Genomic DNA, 8,829 nt, shown 5'->3' with positions numbered 1-8,829 from the left:
CTAAGATCTTTTCGAGTGTGGTCAGCTCTTTTAGTATTCTTGTGCGAAAGTCAGTGTCTCGACATCCTTCTATTATTCTTAGGCGGATGGCCTGCTCATTGTCATATTTCTCTAACTCACAGTGGGTGACTAGTTTTCTTAGCCTAGTTGCGAAATCATCTAGTGACTCATCAGGCTGTTGAAATGGTAGGGTGTTAAAATATTGATTACAAAAATATAGCTGACATAAATATAGTTGTAAAAATATCGTTTACAAAAATATCGACACCCTATACTTAAACAGGTAAGTACATAAATATCTACTCAAAAATATCGTTGTAATTAATATAGATGTAAAAAATATCGACTTTTTAAATTATTAAAATTACATTAAGTAATAAATATATATAAGTACTATTAACAAAATACATTACTTTACTTTTATTTTTTAAATATTTAAAACAAATTAACTACACTTTTTCATTATAAACTTAATAAATGTGTACATATACATATATTTAACACATTACTTTATATAACAACAATAATACATACATATAATTAAAATATACAATATATTATTAGTTAAAACATTTGATAGCGTAGGTGTAAAAATTACTATTCCCACTCCAGAGGGTGCAACAGTAGGGAAAGCGTTGGATAGCGTAGGGGTAAAAATTACTATTCCCACTCCAGAGGGTGCAACAGTAGGGAAAGCGTTGGATAGCGTAGGGGTAAAAATTACTATTCCCACTCCAGAGGGTGCAACAGTAGGGAAAGCGTTGGATAGCGTAGGGGTAAAAATTACTATTCCCACTCCAAGGGGTGCAACAGTAGGAAAAGCGTTGGATAGCGTAGGAGTAAAAATTACTATTCCCACTCCAGAGGGTGCAACAGTAGGGAAAGCGTTGGATAGCTTAGGGGTAAAAATTACTATTCCCACTCCAGGGGGTGCAACAGTAGGGAAAGCGTTGGATAGCGTAGGAGTAACAATTACTATTCCCACTCCAGAGGGTGCAACAGTAGGGAAAGCGTTGGATAGCGTAGAGGTAAAAATTACTATTCCCACTCCAGGAGGTGCAACAGTAAGGAAAGCGTTGGATAGCGTAGGAGTAAAAATTACTATTCCCACTCCAGAGGATGCAACAGTAGGGAAAGCGTTGGATAGCATAGGGGTACAAATTACTATTCCCACTCCAGGGGGTGCAACAGTAGGGAAAACATTGGATAGCGTAGGAGTAAAAATTACTATTCCCACTCCAGAGGGTGCAACAGTAGGGAAAGCGTTGGATAGCGTAGAGGTGAAAATTACTATTCCCACTCCAGAGGGTGCAACAGTAGGGAAAGCGTTGGATAGCGTAGGGGTAAAAATTACTATTCCCACTCCAGGGGGTGCAACAGTAGGGAAAGCGTTGGATAGCGTAGGGGTAAAAATTACTAAATGTATTTAGTTATTTATAAAATAACAAATATTTATTTTTATTTATTTAATCATTAATTAAATAATTAATCAATTAAAATGTAATTAATTTACTACATTTTCACTAAAAAATTCCAGTACACACACCTAAAATTAATTAAAAAAATTAACATAATTAATTACATAATTATTATTAATCAATTAACTAATTGAAATTAATTAACTATTATTTATTACACTATTTATATTCATTTAAAACATTAATTAATCTAATATTTTATTATATTTAAATTACTTCCCACCCTACTCCCCTATAAACCCACAACCCGCTACGGAACTATTAATACTAAATTCAACATAAAATACATTATTAACTAATAAAATACTACAAAAAATACTACTTTGACTACAAATAATCATTAAAAACACTACATTACTTATAATTATTTAAAAAACGATATTTTTGTAAACTATGTTTTTGTAAACGATATTTATTACAACTATATTAATGTAATCGATATTACTTACCTGTCTGTCGATATTCTGGTCAGACTATATTTTTGTCATCGATATTTCTCGCTGTAGATATTTTTGCAGCGATATTCAGGTAAGTCGATATTTTTGCAACGATATTCCCGTTCTGTACCGTTGAAATGCTATGTTGAAACTGTACCTTTCAAAGTCAATATTTCTCTGGGGGTCAAATTTGTTCGTGAGGCACTTGATCAGTCCTTTGTATGTGCTTGTTTCGCTTGTTGGTAGGGTTACTAAGAGGTCATCTACCTCATCTCCCACCAGGTTTAGGAACAGTCCTAGTTGTTTGGCTTCTACCACATCTGTGGCTTCCACGTATCTCTCAAACTTAGTGATCCACTTTTCCCATCTTATTCCTACCTGTGACTCGGACACACTAAGTGGAAGTGGTCTGCGATACTGTGCGCTTGGTCTTGTCTCAGCCATGTTCTTTTTCACTTTATTTCTGTTTCCTTTGTTATGCCCCTGTTATGCTCCTTCTTTCTTCTTTCCTTTTCTGTTTTTTTTGGCTTATTTGTGCTTTGTTCTTTGTTTCCCTTTGTTTTCCTTTATTCCTTATTTTCCATTTATTATTTCCACTTTTGGAATGTTTGTCCCTTCTTTCTTTTCTTTTCTCCTCTGTTTGCCCCTGTTATGCTCCTTCTTTCTTGCTTTCTTTGCCTCTTTTTCTTTATATTTCCATTAGTTTCTACTTAGCCTGGCCTTAAAATGGCTGCTCTGCTGTTTTCTATGCTCTTCTGCTCAATTGTCTTATTTTAAGATGGCCGCCGAAGTTCTCGCGAGATTTCGCGATCGGAATCTCGCTCCCATGAGACTTCGCGATCGAAATCTTGCTTGCCTGACCTCAAAATGGCCGCTTATCTTGTTTTTGCCTCTGATTGGCCCAGCCGCCTGACCTTAAAATGGCCGCCGAGACTCTCGCAAGAGCTCGCACCACTATTTTGAATTCACGCGCTTGCTCTTTGCGCTTACCGCGGTCAGCTGAATCTTTCCTCGTGGCGGTTGGGGTGGGCTCCCGTGTCGCTACTTCTCCTTACTTCTATATTTTGAGATTTCTGCACATCCAGGGTGAGCTCCTAGTTACTTCCCAGTAGCAGTCAATGAAATCCGCGTCGATCCGTGCGCCGATCCGTCACGCACCTTCGTCGCCAGTTGTAGTGTTCTGCCGGACGCCGGGGGTCACACCATGCACATCACGCAGGTCAGTGGTTCACATCTTTATTCATTTGGTATACAACGGATGCTATGCACGCCTGTCCTGGTCACTAGTCCTGGTCACTTTGCCGTCCCCCGCCCCCTTGACCGGATGTGGTGTCCGGTGACCTGTACCCGTCCACCAGGACCCACAGGGTCCTAGCGCTATGCTGTCGGGCCACGACACCTGCACTGCTGCTCCGAGCATCGTTCTGTGAAAGTGGATAGCTGTGTTCTTAATAATAGTAGACAAAGAGTTCAAATGGTCTCTAGGATGGCTGTGAGTGAGCAGCAGAGGAGGAAGTACGTGCCTTTAGCCACATATCTGAAAGGCAGGTTCTGGTAAGCCCTAAATCAACTCATTGCAGATTAATCCACCACAGCCAAACACAACCAACCACATACTGAGAACCATGTCCATGCCATGAACATGCTACTCGGCATCATGACCCGGCCTTCATACTATTATGAGCCAGTCAAATGTCCTCAAAGAAGTGAATTCTAGGGCAAACTCTGTAATTTAAAAGGCAATCTGCAAACAAGTGGGAAAAACACCAAGTACTCATCCAACTGAAGGGTTCCACTTAGTAATGAACAAAATGTGAGGGTAGGGGGGGTCAGAGAAACACGATTGGGCCAGCCTGATGCAACAAAAAAGTGGCCAGTTTAAAAACAAGCATTAGCAAAGCCAATGCGTCTAGCTCTTGGGTGAGCTAATGACTTTGGCAATCGGTGGGGGTGACTCACAGGGGTTGGGTAAGGAGTGGATAACAGGATTATTTTAAAACAGCTTAAAGGAGCCAGTGCTGGCAGCTTCATGCCATTTCTAGGACAAGATCGCCGAGACGGGGAGCTGGGGAGGTGGGAGAGGAAGAGAGTAAAGAGGTGGGTATGGGAGACAAAATAATGCGAAGGAGGAAGAAAGCAAGAGAAGAGAAAAGGGGAGGAGACAAAGAAAAAGAAAGCATGGATGTTAGGGGGAGAGAAAAATATTGGAAGTGGATTAAAGGAAAGGAAAATTATAGGTAAGGAAAGTATTGGAGTGTGGCATTGGAACAAAGCTGTTGTCAAAAACAAAAACAACCCATTTTGACAGCAGCATCATACAATGATAAAGAGACACTAAAGAGACACTAGGGCATGTGGGAGGGGGGACAGGATGAGAATAAACAGTGAAGGGGTGGGGATAAGTAAAAAAACAGCATTGGCATAGCCAATAGGTCTCTCTCGCCTTTGGGAACTTATAAGTGTTTAGCCAGAGCATTTGGATCTGCCAATGCCTTTAAGCTATGTAGTAGAGCAGCGTACTGCTGTGCAGCATGTTGAAAAGTTATATTAAAAAAGTAGTATATGCATTTTTGTTACCTTCGATTCTGTTTTGTTTTGCTTATAACCTTTGTGGAAGAGGTGTCGTGCAGCGGCCAGGGTGACTGATGCCGGATGCTGGGAATCACGGTTGAATCCCGGTCACCAGCAGCAGGGGTCTGCCCAGCACCATATGACTCTGGGCAATAGCTTGCTTAATCTTCCCGACGGCCCTGTAGTGTCCTGCGAGACACGTTCTAGTGTCTCGCCAGGCACTGGTTTAATAACCACTCCCCCTATAGGAGTGGGCACACCCACCCCACACCCATCCACCACCGGCGTCAGGAGTGACGTGACCCGGCTAATAAATGGGCCCGGGTGCACGTGCTCGTGGCCAGTTACTAGACGAAAGTCATCTAGTGTCTGTGTCTGTGTTTGTTCCCAGATGTGGGCCTGAGGCCCAACATCACACTGGTGACGGGGGGTCCCAGCCTCCGTGCACAACGGCTGCATCTGCCGCGCCGTGGATGGAGTAATGCAGCCTACAGCACCGGCATCTGCCTGCTTGCACAGCCAGCGATTACCCTACAGAAGAGACCACTAGGAGGCAGGAGTTACGAAAACTGCGGTCTCGGAGAGCCCCTGTGGATAGCACCATGCTGCCAACATTGCCACCCCTTCACTGAGGAGATCGGTAAGGCGAGGAAGAGTAGCCTGGTCACTGCGACTAGCAGCGTGCTCACTTGAGCCCGCGCAGCACAGACTGGAAGGTGGTGAGTGTCTACGCCAACCCCCCCCCACCCCTCGCCTGCACAATACCAGCGACCGTCCAAGAGCTGCCGAGGCCACACCGGCACGGAGCGACACCCAGAGCATGTAGAGTTTCACAGCCAGCCCGCGTGGAAAGGTACCAAGGCTGCTGCTGTCTGCTGGAAAGCCTACACCTGCGCAAGCCGGGCCTCGGAAAACTACATGACGCGCGGCCCGCGCTTAGAGCACTCCGTCACTGCCAAAAGCCGTCCAGCACATGTGCGCCGCCCCTACTGTGCCCCCCTACCTTCATAGAGTGATCAGTACGGTTTGGAGGTAGGTGCTTGGCCGTAGGCCCAGGGAAGCCAGCAAATGCATGGACCCAGTGCCGAATACCGCCAAGACCAATGCCAAGTCCCAACAGCTGAGGGGAGAAAGTGTAGCTACCCTGCAGGCTTCCACAGGCACCTGCATTCGGTGGGCAACCTCCTGCCTGCATCGTCAGCCCTGCGTGGCAGGCCGTTGGAAGGAAAGCTGCTGTTCTGCACTGTGAGAGCATAGAGAGCGCCACCTAGTGGCCAGCAGTGCAAACCACACCCGCCAACACCGCAATGAGCCCTACACTAGCCCTGTCAGCACTCTGTAGACTGCTGCAGACTAGCTAAGTGAATGCCAGCCAGAAGCAAACTACAAGGCCCTGCACCTTAGGCATGGTGCTGCCACCCGGTGACTGTGAGAGACAACACACCCACCTGCACATAAAGACCGGAGATCCCAGCCTGGGACAAAGAAGAAAGCAGACACTCACACACAGGTCAAGACCAGGGGGAACATGCAAAGCACTCCAACAGCCAGTTGCCCCAATGAAGAGCCTCTAATTCAAGCTGGGAGTGAGACTCTCTACAAGGAACTGGCTAAGCTGTCACCTAAGGGCCACTGAGAGACACCGCGTAATCAGCAAAGCAACCACAGCACAGGTGGCTGCAGGGCCATCTAATGACTGCTCAGGAGTGTCTCCAAAACCCATGCCCAAGTGCTGCTGCCAACAGTTGGAAGAGGGAAGACTACAAACCAACACCAGCAAAGGGATACCAGGCCCCATGACTGCCTCAGCACAGGAAAGTCCCAAAGAAGCAAAACACGACCATTAACCCAGGCAGCACCACGGACCAGAGGAGAGACCCTGACGCCTCACTACCCGGCCAGAAGCAGCAGGATCAGCAAAAGGAGCCAGCAAGTACAGGGAGAGACTTACAAACCCCGCAAAGAGCGGAAAGAAGCTCAGAGCTACGCACGGACAGCCACCACCAACGAGAGTTGAGGACCAGCCAGAACAGCAATGTCTCAAGGTCGCTATCCCGGCTAATAGCTCAGGAGCGGAGGAGGTGGTGTATCACTAGCCCCTCCTGGTACACAGACCTAGTCGCAAGCTACGCTACCGGCACACGAAGCGCCAGAGGAAGGAGTCCAAACAGAAAATGCAAAGTCAGAAGCACGCAGAAAACTGCACCAGTGAACCCGACAGCACGGGCAGGTGCCCGAGAGAGAGTGACATCTCCACAAAGAAGCACTGCTAGAACAAGCAGGGAGAACCCACACATCTCCGTAGAAACAACAGCAATAGAGCCCAGACTGGGCCAAAATACAGCAGTCTAAGTCAAACGGCATCCCTGCTCCTGACTGCAGAAGCCATGGGTGAAGATCGATATCAAGTGTCTTTCCTCACACCGCCTCAAGACGGAGTCGGCAGTGGACCCAAGCCAGGCCAGAGAGGATCCACACACTACGTGTCACGCCGTCACTGAAACTCAACCTTAGCAAGGCGGAGGCACAGGGCTACCAAGTCCCTCCTGACAACCAACTCTCTCAGCACGTCACCAACACCTGTCATCCTGAGTCACCACATGGCTGGCAACCGCCATCACGCCAGCCATCACCACATGCGTCAAACACCACTCCCAGAGTATCGATTGACTGGAGTCACATGCTGTTGCCACACCAGCCGAGAGAAGAGACCAGAGGCTACTTGTGAACCGGGCACACCCCTGAACCGTGGTAGCGAGAGCAAGCATCGGCCAAAACACCTCCACCCTAGAGGGTTGTGCGTGAGACCAAGCAACGGCTCCTAGGTGGTCCTGCAGCTGCCCCAGTCGGCAAACAAGTGGACCCAGCATAGCCTTCCTGCAGTCCCGCAGCAACCCCGGCAATGGGCCTCTCCAGACGGAAGAGTGAAAAGAGACTTTGCCCCACCGACGGCTCAGTGGTTACAGCCAAAAGGGTCCACAGAGACAATGATCAGGCAACACCTCCACGAACCGTCACTGTGAACTCCGTCCATGCTCATGACGCATCCCATTGAAAGAACTGTTTGATTTCACCACAGAACATCACCGACGTCAACAAAAGGGAAGTCATGCAAGACATGCCATCACAAGTGAACTGTCGCCCTGCAGTGGACGTCTCCAAGCCAGCGGTCGTGTCCTGAACAGTTCAGGTTAAACTACGAGTGCCAACCGGGAAGGTCCTGCTGCAGAGTAATCAGCCCACGTCTGGTGTCTTCCTGACACTTGTCTCAGAAGACTGATGGACTCTGTGGTGTTTTAGTTAATTGTCTTGTCCCCACACGGTGGACCAACAGTTTCTTTGTTCTTAAATAAAGTTGGAAAGGAATGTAGTGTCCTGCGAGACACGTTCTAGTGTCTCGCCAGGCACTGGTTTAATAACCACTCCCCCTATGGGAGTGGGCACGCACACGTGACGTGACCCGGCTAATAAATGGGCCCGGGTGCACGTGCTCGTGGCCAGTTACTACACGAAAGTCATCTAGTGTCTGTGTCTGTTTGTTCCCTGATGTGGGCCTGAGGCCCAACATCACAGGCCTCCAGCGCTGGGAAACCTAGGGTAGCTCTGCGCTTTACAAATACAGGTTTATTATTTATTATTATTATATTTTGCAAAGCTCTCTGATACCCTCGGTGGTCATGTTCACGCTATATCAAACGTTAAACATAAATAAATAATTAATTAATGGGCCGCAGAAGCTGGCTTGCAATATTTTCAAGCACGGACCGAGAAGAGGCGAAGAAGATGTCACTGGCCATGGGAGATGTGTGGCATGCGTCGGGGAAGGCTCGAAGAAGTTGAGTGAGCTGGTGTGAAAGGAAAAAAAAAACATTTCTTGGCTAGCCGGCTGCTCGCAGGCACGTATTAACAAGCCAGGAGAAATTATCTGCTGGTGGTAGGCAGGGCAAATGACACAGCGAGGTGTACAGTGAGGTGAAACCAGTGCGAGGAATCAGCCGAGCAGCTTGTTAATCCCCGCAGTCGTTCCCGAACACAAGAGATCGTTTTGTGACTGCCAGACGGTGACGGGTGTGCCTTCATTGGAGATAAATCAAAGCACGGAGCATCGGCAAACATACGGCCTCTTTCTTTTCAGGATATGGACCGCACCAAAAACTAACAAGGTACAGTTGACTTCCGAACCATGACGTGTATACAGTAGTATGGGAATGCATGCATTTTGCGTAACGGGGAGGGAGGAGTGTCATAGATAGGTTTGGAGACTCCGAGGAAGGCACACACAGTAGCGTAACGCAAAATGATTGGCCACCCGGCAGAATGTAATAGACCCCCACCCCCTCCCC

At 47.2% G+C, this 8,829-nt stretch overlaps 1 protein-coding gene across 5 annotated transcripts in view; it reads left to right on the top strand.

Annotated features, from left to right (window-relative positions):
• The first annotated feature begins 8,435 nt into the window (after positions 1-8,435).
• LOC147708010 (N-acetylglucosamine transporter UNC93A-like) overlaps positions 8,436-8,829 on the top strand; it is a 493,060-nt gene continuing 492,666 nt past the window's right edge. For 3 of the 5 annotated variants that reach the window (XM_086926821.1, XM_086926825.1, XM_086926822.1), the window contains exon 1: positions 8,436-8,649. The gene's annotated coding sequence lies outside the window, so the exon portion shown is untranslated. The remainder of the gene's footprint in view (positions 8,650-8,829) is intronic. The other 2 variants (XM_086926824.1, XM_086926823.1) reach the window with 1 other exon arrangement.

This window comes from Lissotriton vulgaris, chromosome 6 (genome assembly GCF_964263255.1).
Source record: "Lissotriton vulgaris chromosome 6, aLisVul1.2, whole genome shotgun sequence".
NCBI classification, from domain to species: Eukaryota; Metazoa; Chordata; class Amphibia; order Caudata; family Salamandridae; genus Lissotriton; species Lissotriton vulgaris.
Note: the sequence above shows the minus strand (reverse complement) of the source record. Positions and strands in the feature narration are given on the sequence as shown.